The sequence below is a fragment of the Stylophora pistillata genome, chromosome 2, assembly GCF_964205215.1.
Source record: "Stylophora pistillata chromosome 2, jaStyPist1.2, whole genome shotgun sequence".
In the NCBI taxonomy this organism is placed as follows: domain Eukaryota; kingdom Metazoa; phylum Cnidaria; class Anthozoa; order Scleractinia; family Pocilloporidae; genus Stylophora; species Stylophora pistillata.
In genome coordinates, this window is record NC_142520.1 from 32,859,387 (window position 1) to 32,871,910 (window position 12,524).

The following is a 12,524-nucleotide window of genomic DNA, read 5'->3' on the forward strand; positions in this document are numbered from 1 at the left end:
CAGGAGGAGCCGCATCAGGAATATTGACAGACAACAGAACAGCACAGTGGTCAGAAAAAGGACAAGGGAGAACGGATACAGAAGAAATGGAGGGAACCCAAACATAGGGGACACCGAAAAGATCAATGCGAGAAGCAAGACTGCCATTCCACCTGGTCCAGGTGTACCCGGGGACAGATGGATGGACATACCTCCAGATATCAATCACGCAGCACTCTAAGAATAGATTAGCTAGGGATGAAGAACTCTCTCGGGAAGAGTCAGATGCGTCAGACCCTTGACGGTCAATGGAACGGTCAAAGACAGCGTTAAAGTCACCAGAGAGTATAGTCGGGATCAAGGGATCTATTTTATGTATCAAATCATCAAAAAACTGGTCACGTGCAGGGTTGCGATTGGGAGCATAGAGGCATACAACACAGAAAGTTTTGTCCAGATAGGAAAATTCACATTGGAGGTACCGACCGTCAGTATCCGACCAAGAGTTTACCAAAGAGAGAGTAGGGCGGAAAAGGATGATGCAGCCGCAGGAATGAGTAGACCCAGGGGAGAGAGAGGCAGAGAAACCAGAAGCACGAAACCAGGAAGAACATTCTGAGAGGGACAAACAGTGAGTTTCCTGGAGGCAGATAACACTAGCACTCACAGGGAGGGAACGCAACCATTGCACGAGACCAGACCACTTGGAAGAATCTCTAATACCGTTACAATTGAGAGTAACGATGGACATAGCCATGAGGAAGAAAAGGGGAGACAGACCCATTATTTTTTCTTTTTAGAGCTACCCCGACTAACAGCAAACCCGGCTGCCGAAGCAACATCCCCTGGGAGAGAGTGCTGGCCCGGAGTAGGTTTAGACCTCTTTAAGGGACTGCGTGACCTAGAACGTGGAGGGTCAGAAGACTCATCAGGAGAGGCAGAAGCCGAGCTCATGAGAGACTTTGAGACCTGGGACGAGTCGTCCAGCTGAGAGTCCATATCGCTATCAGAAGGGACAAGAGCCCTATCAACCCTGGCCTGAAGTGGTCGGGCCATTTCGAGATCCATTTTATCGGCCAAATTGCCGCCAGGGGTCAGTACACTTTCACTATTATAACTAGAGTTATTTCTAATAGTACTAATTTCGTTATTATCAGTATTCTTATTATTGATATCACTAACACTATTTGCAGTATTTTCATTGTTATGAATATTTTCGTTATTTTCAATACTTTCATTATTTTGAATATCTACATTATTTAGATGAGCAGTATTCAAAGGTGGAAGGGAAACAAGTTCCTCCTCCACAACCTCAGACCATACAACATTCTCGCCCTCGTACCCAGGGGGTGGAGGGGGGACCTCACTTGGTGCATTTACAAAGGTCGAGCCATTGAGGGCCTCGTCACCAAGCTCAGGTGCTGGATCGACCTCAGTAGGAATGGCAGTGACTGCTGTAGTAGCCCACGGGGACCTGGAGCAGTCTCTAGCAAGATGACCGGGCTCATGGCAACGCAGGCATTTCCCCCTAAGAGGACAAGATGCCGCTTTATGCCCCTCCTTCCAGCAAACATCACAGCGGATTGGCTGACCTTTATACCAGATCTTAACGCGAATACCATTAATGATGATGAACCGGGGAATCTCCTTCTGAATCACCATTCTCACCAGCTTTGATCCAGTAGAGACTGCAGGCCTTGCAGACCAACACTGGTTCCTGCCCTCAATGACTGACCCAAACGCAGCCAAAGCCGTATTTACTGCAGAGTCCGGTGCCTCAAATGGGTACCAATACACGATAACCGTCGTGGCAGGCGGGGGAGGCTTGATCACCTGACACTCAACCCCATTAACTGCCACTACCCCACGTTCTTCAAAAAAATCTTTGGAAGCTTCCCCACCAGCTTCAAAGGTTACCCTAGCCATACGACCAGGGCACTCTTGTATAGAGACCACTTTGTGATAAGCTTGGTTCTCAAAGTAATCGTACAGCCCATTAAAGATCTCAAATTTATTAGTGCCAGATGGAAACTGATTGACACGTATGTCAATAGTCTGGGCAAGAGAAAACCGAGAGGCCATAATAGAAAGGGTGCGTAGGGCAACGCCCAAAAGCCCTTAAAGGGACGCACCAAGTTCAGACCCACCAAGAAGGATAGAAAAATGGATGGGTGAACAAAAAAGCAAAAAAGGAAAAAAGACTGGCGTTCCCACCCGGCTGGTACTTAGCACAGTCTGTAGAAGTTAAATACTTACAAAATCCTGCCCAAATTTGCGATGAAATCCTGGAAGGCCACGCAATATTTACCCAGCAAGGAAAAAATCCCGCGTCAGGTAAGTATGCCTTTCAGGCATACGCTTGCCGTGGTAAAACTCTCCCTCACCTATGTCCTTGTGGTACTGCTTTGCACGCTTCAAATCAGCCAGTGTCAGTTCCCGCCTTGGCCCGTCATGTCTTTTTCCGCCTTCCCTTTGGAGCTGCAGGGCTCCTGTGCACAGAAGAGAATGCTATAGTCATTTATTTTTCCTTCCATTAAATGTGTCTTCCCCAAAAGGGAAGTGGGCCACACTCGGAGGTAGTGCTATACCGAGGCAACCCGTGGCTGGGACGAGGCAAGCCTCTTTTCCACAGCCCAGTTCCAAAAATCAGTTTAATATATGAGCTACTCAATGAGCAGCGTATCAGATATTAAGCTGATAAGAACAGATTTTTTTTTTTATGAAAATATATAACTTTATTCTCTTTTCCATTATCATTACTTCACAATCTTCATGTTACTATATATCTTTTACCTTGAATATTCACTAAGTTACTACTTTGTCGCTTCCTTGTTTTTACTTACTAGGACTTAATTTAAACTTTGTCACTTCCGGGTACAGGGAAATCTGGGTCATATCCGGTTTTGTTTCTGTTGATGTTGATGTTTCTACGGTTTATATTATCACTTTTGTCGTTTCGAAGGGTTCACTTTTTCTTTTTAAACTTTTTTTCTTTCAAATTTTGTTTCAAAAAAGGATTTCAAGTTTCTTTCCAGAGAGTTTACTAATATTGGGGTGTATCCGGTTTTCACTTTTGTCGTTTCAAAGGGTTCACAAATTTTGTTTCAAAAAAGGATTTCAAGTTTCTCTCCAGAGAGTTTACTAATATTGGGGTGTATCCAAGTCTCGTTGAACATTTTATCGGGGAGTCTCATATGATCAGCTCGTAAGCGGAGGGATATTTCATTTCGGACAAATCTAAGAATGGCCCGCTCATCGTCGGTGCCATTGTGAAAAGTTGTTTTGTTACGAAAAAACCATATACTATACACTATCGTCTTAACTATAAAGCGAGCTAATCTATCGGATTAAGCATTAGTGGAGGTCCACAAATAAAAGAAAACAGTCTTAACATTAGCGGAAAAAGGTGAACTCATGAGAGCTGAAAGGGTGGGGCCGAAAGCGGACCACACCCCTTTCGCTCTCTTACAATTAAGGAAACAGTGGTCAATCGTCTCTTTTCGATCACAATAAGCGCATTTGTCTGAATCGATATATCCCCACGAACGTAGGCAGGCTCGTACTTTGATACCTTTGAGGGTAATCAACCATGCAATATCGTTCTTGTAATTCTCTGTGAAAGTTTCTCTAACTAGAGACCAGTGGTCGTCACTATCTAGGGTGGGGCCAATGTATGCCCGCCAAAAGGGGGACAAAAGAGGCGAGGCCACTGTTTGACTCAAAAACTTCAAATAAATAGCTCTAGAGGTAAACTTAAAATTTTTGTCTCTTACTCTACTGTCTAAATCGTTTAATGCGTTCAAAACTAATTGATAAAATATCGTCGGTTGTTTCGCTGTGGGGCTAGAGTTATCTCGTAAGTGAGACCATTTACTTCTCAGTTTAGCTAAACGGGCTCCCAAAAAATATTTCAGCATGTAGAAAACCTTAGCATTAGACTCTTCAATTACAGATAAGACAAAGGAGAGCTGGAGGGCTCTCGATTTGGTTTCGAAATCTACAATGCCTAATCCACCCTCTTTCACGGGGGCAGACAGGGTTTGTCGGCTAACTGTTTCAATTTTTGTACCCCAAATATAATGATAAACCAATTTCTTATCTCGCGAAATCACCCATTGGGGAGCGGGCAATATTTTAGCTAAAAACCAAAATTTGCTAGCCCCCAGGGTATTGACAATCAAGGCCTTTCCAACAAGAGATAAATTCCTAGATTTCCAGAGGTTCAAATTTTTTTCCAATTTGGATAATTTAGGCTGCCAATTTTCTTGTTCTACTGTGTTCAAACCGTTGCTAAAATAAACTCCGAGAATCTTCATTTTATTTACCCATGTGAGGCCTAAGGGCGTGTCAGTGCGAGTCCTCCACGCCCCCAGCCACATTGCTTCAGTCTTGTTCACATTCAATTTTGCTCCTGTGCCAAGTTCATATTTTCTCAGTAGCTGAAACAGTTTTTGTAGGGAGAAAAAATCTTTCACGAAACAAGTAGAATCATCTGCGTATTGTCCTATTTTAAAATGTGTTCCTTTAGCTCCAGGGAGCAGGAAACCTTTAATTAAATTATTCTTACGAATATTACAGGCTAACACTTCAGCGCACAAAATATACAATAGAGGTGACAAGGGATCACCTTGTCTGACTCCGCGCTCGAGGAGAATTTCATCAGTTAAAAAACCGTTGACTAAAACTTTCATTTTTGCGTTGCAGCACAAAGTGGAAATCCACCGCTGAAATAGGGGACCAAAACCAAAACGTTTCAAAGTGTTCAGAAGGAAATTTCGGTCTACACGGTCAAAAGCTTTCTCTTGGTCGAGATTTAACAAAACTCCCGTTTCATCAGTAATGTTTACATAGTCCAAAATATCACGCAACAGAGACAAATTTTCAAAAATAGTTCTGCCCGGAACTGAGCAGGTTTGATCTTCATGAATTATAGAGGGCAAAACAATAGAGAAACGGTTGGCTAAAGCTTTAGAACAAATTTTATAATCTACATTCAAAAGGGAAATGGGTCTCCAGTTTTTCAGATCTTTCGGATCATCCTTTTTGAAAATCAAGCGAGTCACGCTTTCCTGCATAGACGGGCTGAAAGAACCGTATTCAAGACTAAAATTAAATAAATCGACTAAATGGGGTGCTAGCAAATCCCAAAACTTAATGTAAAACTCTAGGGGTAAGCCATCGGAACCAGGAGTTTTGCCTTTCGACAGACCGCGTGTCGCCAAAGTGATTTCTCGAAGAGTCAAAGGTAAATCACATGTAGATTTCTCATCATCGGATAGAGAAACATAAACGTTAGACATAAATTCATTCTGTATCTGTGGATCAATTTGTTCTGCAGAATACAATTTGCTATAAAAGTTCCAGTGAGCGTGTTCGATTTCTTGCTGTGTGTTGACTTCTGTACCGTTTAAATCATAAAGTGACCTAATTGAATTTTTTGCAGCACGTGTTGACTCGAGTGAAAAGAAAAAGCGAGTTGGTTTTTCGCCTTCTTCGAAAAATTTCGCCCGACTCCGGATTTTCGCTCCTTCGTTCTGAGTACGATTAATACTTTTAATCTGACTTTCCAGTTCATCGATGAGTTTTGTCGCTGAAGTGTTGCCATTCACTAAAGATCTTTTCGCATTAATCAAACGATTTGTAGCTGTCACTTTCTCGGAATTTAATTTACGTTGTTTGTCTCTACCGTATTTTTGCGCAGTATATTTAACAAAATCTTTTAAGAAATCCCACCACTCGTGAATGGAAGGAAAAGTTTCTCGAAGTTGAGCATGTTTGGAGATAATTCCTGAAATCATGATACAAAAATTTTCATCTTCAAGCAGATCCAAATTTAGTCGCCAAATACCTGGGCCGCGAGAGAAAACATTTTGTAATTCAAGCTCTAAGTCAACAGAATCATGATCTGAAAAAATACATGGGCGAATTTCGCACAATTTTACATTCGAAAATAATTCCTGTGAAATGAAAAATTTGTCTAATCTACTACCCATGGTTTTTGCAGCATTAAACCAAGTACATTGAATTTGCCTGTCATGTGTCTTTCGCCAAACATCGAGCAAACGATGGGAGTTTCGCAGATCTCGCAGATCGGAGGAAATTGTTAAATTCCCTCCAAATTTGTCACGTTCACTTTCAAAACAATTAAAATCGCCAGCAATAATTTTGACTGAACCGGGGAACATATATTCATGCAAATTCTCGTAGAAACTTTTCCTTTCTTTCGGGTTCGTTGGAGCATACACATTAATAAAATTATATCGCAAAGATCCTAAACACGCTAGGAGGCTGATAATTCTACCAGAAGAATCCTTTTTCCATTGTTTAATTTCAAAATCAGTTTTTTCAGCAACCAAAACAGCTACTCCGCCTTGTTTACCTAAGGCGGGAGACCAAAAACTTTTGCCGGACCACGTGTTTCTCAGGTCGGCGATAACAGTGTCGCGAGAAACAAGTGTTTCTTGCAGGAAAATAAAATCTGAGCGGGTTCCATCACAATAATCAAAAACATCTTTCCGTTTGGCACCGTCGCCAAAACCACGAACATTCAAAGTAGTCAATTTAGCGCGGAATGTCAATGTTCAAAAGGGAATCCACTGGTAGAAATCACAAATAATAACAAAGCAGTTAAGTACATTTACTTACGGTCCTTATGTCTCTTTTTATTCAAACGAGAACGCTTCGGTAGAGGTTCTCCAGAGTTCGTTTTATCCAGATTATTTTTAACGCCAGTGCCAGTAACGAGAACAGGTTTTGTGGGAATACGTCCAGGGATTATTGTCTCGGTGGGTTTTGCAGATTGTTTTCGTTGAGCTGGAGTTAGTGAATACGGTGTTTCTTCGGTTGAAGTCGACAGGAAAAGTTCGGCAGAATCAGTAGGTTCGTTTGAAACAGTATCGTCGCTTTCGGGGGCGTCCATGAATTCGTCTTGCGTATCGGAGTTGTTGTTGTCGTCTGCGTCGGGTTGTCCTGTTAGTAGTCCATCGCAGTCTTCAGTCATAGGTAGTTCTTCGGGATCGTCAGTAGCGGTTTTTTCGGGAGTTTCTTCAGGAGTTTCTTCGGGAGTTTCTTCAGTCACGGATTCACTTTCTGGGTCGCTCGTTTCTCTGGTATCTCTGGCCCATGAAAATTGACATGCTCTCGCTTTGTGATCGGTAGACTTGCAAAGGTTGCACATCGGGGGTTCGGGGCAGTCGGGGGCAAGATGGCCAAGTTGTTTGCAGTTATAACACACAATATTATGGCAGGCATTGACGTAGTGACCGGTCTGATTACAGTGGCGACAGGTACGGGGTTGTCCTTCGTAACGCAGGTTCAGTTGTATTTTTCCAAAGCGCAGAAAATTCGGGATGGGATTCTTGATTCGTACACGGTAATGCCTGACACCGTCTTGGATATGTTCGAAACCAGGTTCACGAAAATAACCACGGCGGTGATGGAGAACGTCACAATATTTGGCCAATCGATTGATAATTGTAGAATCGGGTAACTCGTACGGACTGTCGAAAATTTGCAGATAGGTTAGCGGGCGGTCAACATCTTGAAGGGCAAACGGTTGTCCTCGAATTTGGATCACATTTTTCTTCAGAAAGAGCTCACGTTGTTTGGCGTTCCGAAAGGTCAGTTGGATCTCGCCATTCGATTGTCGCTGAATACAGGAAATTTGCTTCGGATCTACATCAGAAAGTTTCAGTGCGTCAAAAACATCGGTCGCCGATAAACGAGTTCGCGGGTTGACAAACGCAGTGCACGGTCGCTGCGGTACTTCGTTTTCTTCGTCTACAAAATATGCCACGGGATCTTCACGTTCTGGTCGGACTGCATCAGCGTAACTCACATTTTTACCAATAGAAACATCAACATCATTATCAACAGAAACAGAAACAAGGGACGAAAGCGCCGACGGCGCGGAATTTTTCTCACTCTGATCTTCACAGACTACATCATGCACACCACTCGAGTGGGCGCTGGCCTCGGCCATCCTTATATACTCACAAATACGAAGGTCGCCCGAAGGCTCCCGAGCTTTTCCGAAGATCAAATTGGCCAATCACCCGTTCACTGATCTTAGCCAAAAGGCCGAGAAGCGATACCCACCAATACCCTCAATCGAGGGGGTGGTAGAGGGATGCTTCCCACAGTATATGGTGGATAGTAGCAGGTAGCCCCCAGAAGCCCTTGCGAGTCCCAAAAACGGACCCAGTGGCTCATCGGTTGGTAATCTTCTCATTGTAACTTTAAGACGCCAGCCACATACACTTAACTAACAAGATGGTGTTCTTTAGAATATTTACCAAACTTGATTTATCTCTATACTCCCCCCCCACCCACCCACCCCACCCCCAGTGAGATATATTGCCTCAAATGGACGTTTCTCAAGGTGTGCGCGGGCTCTAGGAGATGACGTTAGGCTTAGGGTCTAGGCTACCAAATTTAGGGTTAGGGTAACGATTTTGGGGTTAGGGTTAGGGTAACGATGTTGGGGTTTAGGGTTAGAGTAACGAAATTAGGGCTAGTACAGATCAAACATAACCGATAACCAGCCAAATTTCAGCTGTTTTCCCTTGTCTACGACCATACCACAGGGAAAGCACCGGTTCTCGTCCGATCACCGAAGTTAAGCCCTGTCGGGCGGGGTTAGTACTTGGATGGGTGACCGCCTGGGAATACCCCGTGTTGTAGGCTTCATTTTTTCCTTTGCTTACTCTCTCAACGTTTTATCCGGGTAAACCGCTTCCGATACTCACGGCGTCCCGTAGACGAGTGAGGAGTAAAAGAAAAACTAACATAACAGGGAGGAGAGAAATCATTTTGCCACAACTTGCCGAGCTTGTGGCCAAAATCATTTCCCAATGCAAGAGAGCGAGCAAACGAAGGAGCGAGGGCGCGCGCTCGAGATCTCAACACATTGTTGTGACAAATTCCACATTTGTACGTGACATCGAATCATTCGCACGCTCCCACGAATCACAAATAGGAAAACACGCACACTTTTACAGCACTTTCAAGGCCTCGAGACATGTCTAAACATTCCCACGATTAATAGAGGCGGATGGATTCAAACTGACTGAAACGAAGCGAAGCGGCAAAAGGTTCCACATTTTTACTTACTCGCCTGCCTCTTTGTTTGCTCGCTCGCTCGCTGGAACGAACATTCCCTCCTCTCGCTCGCTCGCAATAAGAAATACATGACAACAAAACCTCGCCTGCCACAGGTATGGTTGACAATGTACTCACGTTTCTAAAACAAATGCTTTTCTTGCCCATGTATCGATCGTTCTTTGCTTAGTCCATCCGTCGGTTAGTTAGTCAGTCACTCCTCCGCTTGGTTTCCTCTCCTTTTCTTTCGCAAACAAACGAACAAAATAATGCAGAAAGCACACACGTCCATCTAGAACAGCTCTACTCACATCCTCACAAAAACTCACCTTCATTTACAATCACTTCTATTCCTCCAAATCTCTCTGCCAACACGCAGGCCAATTCTGTCTCTCTGTCTCTCTGTCTCTCTTTCCATGGCGTTTTGCTTTCTTTTTCCCTTGCTGCTCTTCTTCTCTCTTCATTCCAGTTCACCTTGTTTGTTTAACGGTCAACTCTAAAATCAAGAGCAATGCATTAGTCAGTCAGGGGTTAAGGGCAAGATATTTTACATCAGCTTTTCGGGGACGAGCGCGAACGCAGGTCCCCACTACCAGAAATTATACGCTCGAGTTACCCACATTTGGGGTAATCGCAAGGGTCAACCCAGTCCAAGTGCAATGAAAGGGCCTCGCCTTGAGAGGACTGCCTCCTTGATCACAGTACCTCCCGCGTCAGGTAAGTATGCCTTTCAGGCATACGCTTGCCGTGGTAAAACTCTCCCTCACCTATGTCCTTGTGGTACTGCTTTGCACGCTTCAAATCAGCCAGTGTCAGTTCCCGCCTTGGCCCGTCATGTCTTTTTCCGCCTTCCCTTTGGAGCTGCAGGGCTCCTGTGCACAGAAGAGAATGCTATAGTCATTTATTTTTCCTTCCATTAAATGTGTCTTCCCCAAAAGGGAAGTGGGCCACACTCGGAGGTAGTGCTATACCGAGGCAACCCGTGGCTGGGACGAGGCAAGCCTCTTTTCCACAGCCCAGTTCCAAAAATCAGTTTAATATATGAGCTACTCAATGAGCAGCGTATCAGATATTAAGCTGATAAGAACAGATACTTTTCTTTTTTTTTTTTTTCTTTCCAAAGTTTATTTACACTAGAGATTGGTATTTACAATGATTTGGGTGGATAATGAGTTATAATTTAGTTACAATGATTGGAATCACTAAAGGAAAATCAGGGTTCTAGCTAATTACTTGTTTACGAATATAAGAAATGCGAGGTTGAAAATTGAAAAATAGAAAAAAGCGTGGTAGTCACCCATCCGAAAACTAGCCTCGCCCAACCGGGCTTAACTTCGGTGATCGGACGAGAACCGGCGCCCTCTTTGTGGGAGGGTCGTAATTCAAAAAGCGGGGTTTAGGACCCAAATAGATTAAACGGTTAGAATTCTAGGAGATAGTGGCAGTAATGTGAAGCCTGTATCGGAATAAGTGGTCTGGTGAAGGCCCGATGTGGCCGAATGGGTGTAAAAGAAACTTTGCGAAAAGGGTGATCGCAGGTTGTCACCCATCCCAAACCTAGCCGCGCCCGACAGGGCCGAACTTCATGTGTATATCGCGGGAACCGATGGTGTGTTTGTGGGACTAATTGTTAGACCCGAATTTGCAGGATTTGGTGCTCATAAGAGCACAGAACCTTCCTATAAGCCCAGAGGGCGGTGAAAAAATCCCGTGGGGAGTGGGTGAAAGCGGCGTTAATGCGGAACCGCACTCGGGTTTTAATTTTGGAGATAATGGCCTAGGCGGAGGGGCGCTTGGCTTCAAAAACGTCCAAGTTGCGGGCAGCCCAGAGCTCGTTTAGAGTAATTTTGATTAAAAAGGAAGTGATCAGGTTTGGGTGTTCGAAATCAGGGCCCCGGGGTAAACCGTGGCGTAGGAGAATTAGCGAGTCAGACATTGTGGGGGGATTATCGTAAAGTTGGGAGATTAATGTCGACACCCAGCTCCACACAGGGGACACCAGGCGACATGAGCAAAACGCATGGGAGATTGTTTCGCGTTCGCCGCAGCCCGCGCAGTGATCGGGCACAACCAGCCTGCGCCAAGATTTAAGGTAGGCACGGGTTTTGACTACTCCGTGAGCGATTCGCCACGCGATTTCGCTTTTCCAATTTGTGCTGAGACCACCACCGAAAATGTCTGTCCAGATGTGGGGCCAGTTAAGTTGGGCCGAAAACCGTATCTCCCACCGCGAGACGCAAGGGAGTCGCTGGAGGGGGAGGGGGTCAGCCTTGAATAAAAGGTTCGTACACTGAGGTCGGGCAGCGAGTCGAAACTCGCCCCCAGCCGGTCAACCAGGGTAAGGGTAGCCCGGTAAAGCGGAGGTTGTTCATCCCCGATATATTTAGGGGTGTTATTCGACCGTAGAAACGCCCAGCTTTTAGTTCTGTGGCTCAGCGGAAAGCCGACCCAATATCGCACGAAATAAACCCATTTGGCCGTGTAGGTCTCGTCGCCCACCGGGGGGAGCCACCGGAGTTTAAGGGCTCGAGATTTTTCCAGGGGATCTACAACGGATAAACCCCCCTGTTGCCAGGGAAGGCGGCAGATGTCCCGTTTGACGAGTTCGGTCTTTCCGTTCCAAAGGAACTCCCAAATTGCCTTGGTGATGCGGGTATGCACCCAGCCCGGCATTTTCACCACCGTGGCGGTATACCACAGGCCTGAAGCCTCGAGAGTATTAATGATTAGAGCTTTTCCCCGAAGGGAGAGCGTCCGCGTTCGCCAGAGGTTAAGGCGGGCCTCGAATTTCTTCACTCGTTCCGCCCAGTTAGCTTGCTCAAGGTTAGCGTTACCGAAATAAACCCCTAGGATTTTTAGGTTTTCGGCCACCCACGTGATGTCAACCGGGCCTGTCATTCGACCGGCCTGGGTGCCAATCCAGATCCCTTCGGTCTTTGTAGGGTTGATGCGCGAGCCCGAGCCACGCTCAAAGGTATGAATTAGCTGAAAAGCGCGAGTTATGGAGAAGTCGTTAGCTAGGATTAGAGTTGTGTCGTTCGCATACTGGGACACTTTGCAGGTTTTACCAGGGGAACCCGGGATGGGAATGCCGTCAATGGTGGGATCCCGGCGGATTGCCTGCCCTAGCGATTCGACGATAAGGCAGTACAAAAGCGGGGAAAGCGGGCAACCCTGTCGGACTCCTCGTTGGAGGGGAAACGACGAGGAGAGCCAGCCGTTGTTGATCACCCGGGAGGTTATATCTGTGTAGATCACCTGGACCCAACGTCGAAAGTCGGGCCCGAAATTAAGGCGCTGTAAAACGCGTTGTAGGAAAGCGTGATTTACGCGATCGAAGGCCTTCTCCTGGTCGAGGCTAATGACAGCCGCTGACCGCTGTTTTCGCCCCACGAAGTCGATCGTATCGCGTAAAAGAAAAAGATTTTCGAAAATACTGCGCCCTG

General features: G+C 45.4%; 3 non-coding genes and 1 pseudogene across 3 annotated transcripts; 1 reads left to right on the plus strand and 3 right to left on the minus strand.

Annotated features, from left to right (window-relative positions):
* Positions 1 to 2,533: 2,533 nt before the first annotated feature.
* On the minus strand, positions 2,534 to 2,710 carry LOC148738438 (U2 spliceosomal RNA; annotated as a pseudogene).
* Positions 2,711 to 8,545: 5,835 nt separating this feature from the next.
* Positions 8,546 to 8,664, plus strand: LOC148738439 (5S ribosomal RNA). The gene has a single exon (XR_015997956.1). It is a non-coding gene; the product is annotated as a 5S ribosomal RNA (ribosomal RNA).
* Positions 8,665 to 9,639: 975 nt separating this feature from the next.
* LOC148738440 (U1 spliceosomal RNA) lies at positions 9,640 to 9,803 on the minus strand. The gene has a single exon (XR_015997831.1). It is a non-coding gene; the product is annotated as a U1 spliceosomal RNA (small nuclear RNA).
* A 212-nt stretch (positions 9,804 to 10,015) lies between these two features.
* Positions 10,016 to 10,206, minus strand: LOC148738441 (U2 spliceosomal RNA). The gene has a single exon (XR_015997735.1). It is a non-coding gene; the product is annotated as a U2 spliceosomal RNA (small nuclear RNA).
* Between the last annotated feature and the right edge of the window lie 2,318 nt (positions 10,207 to 12,524).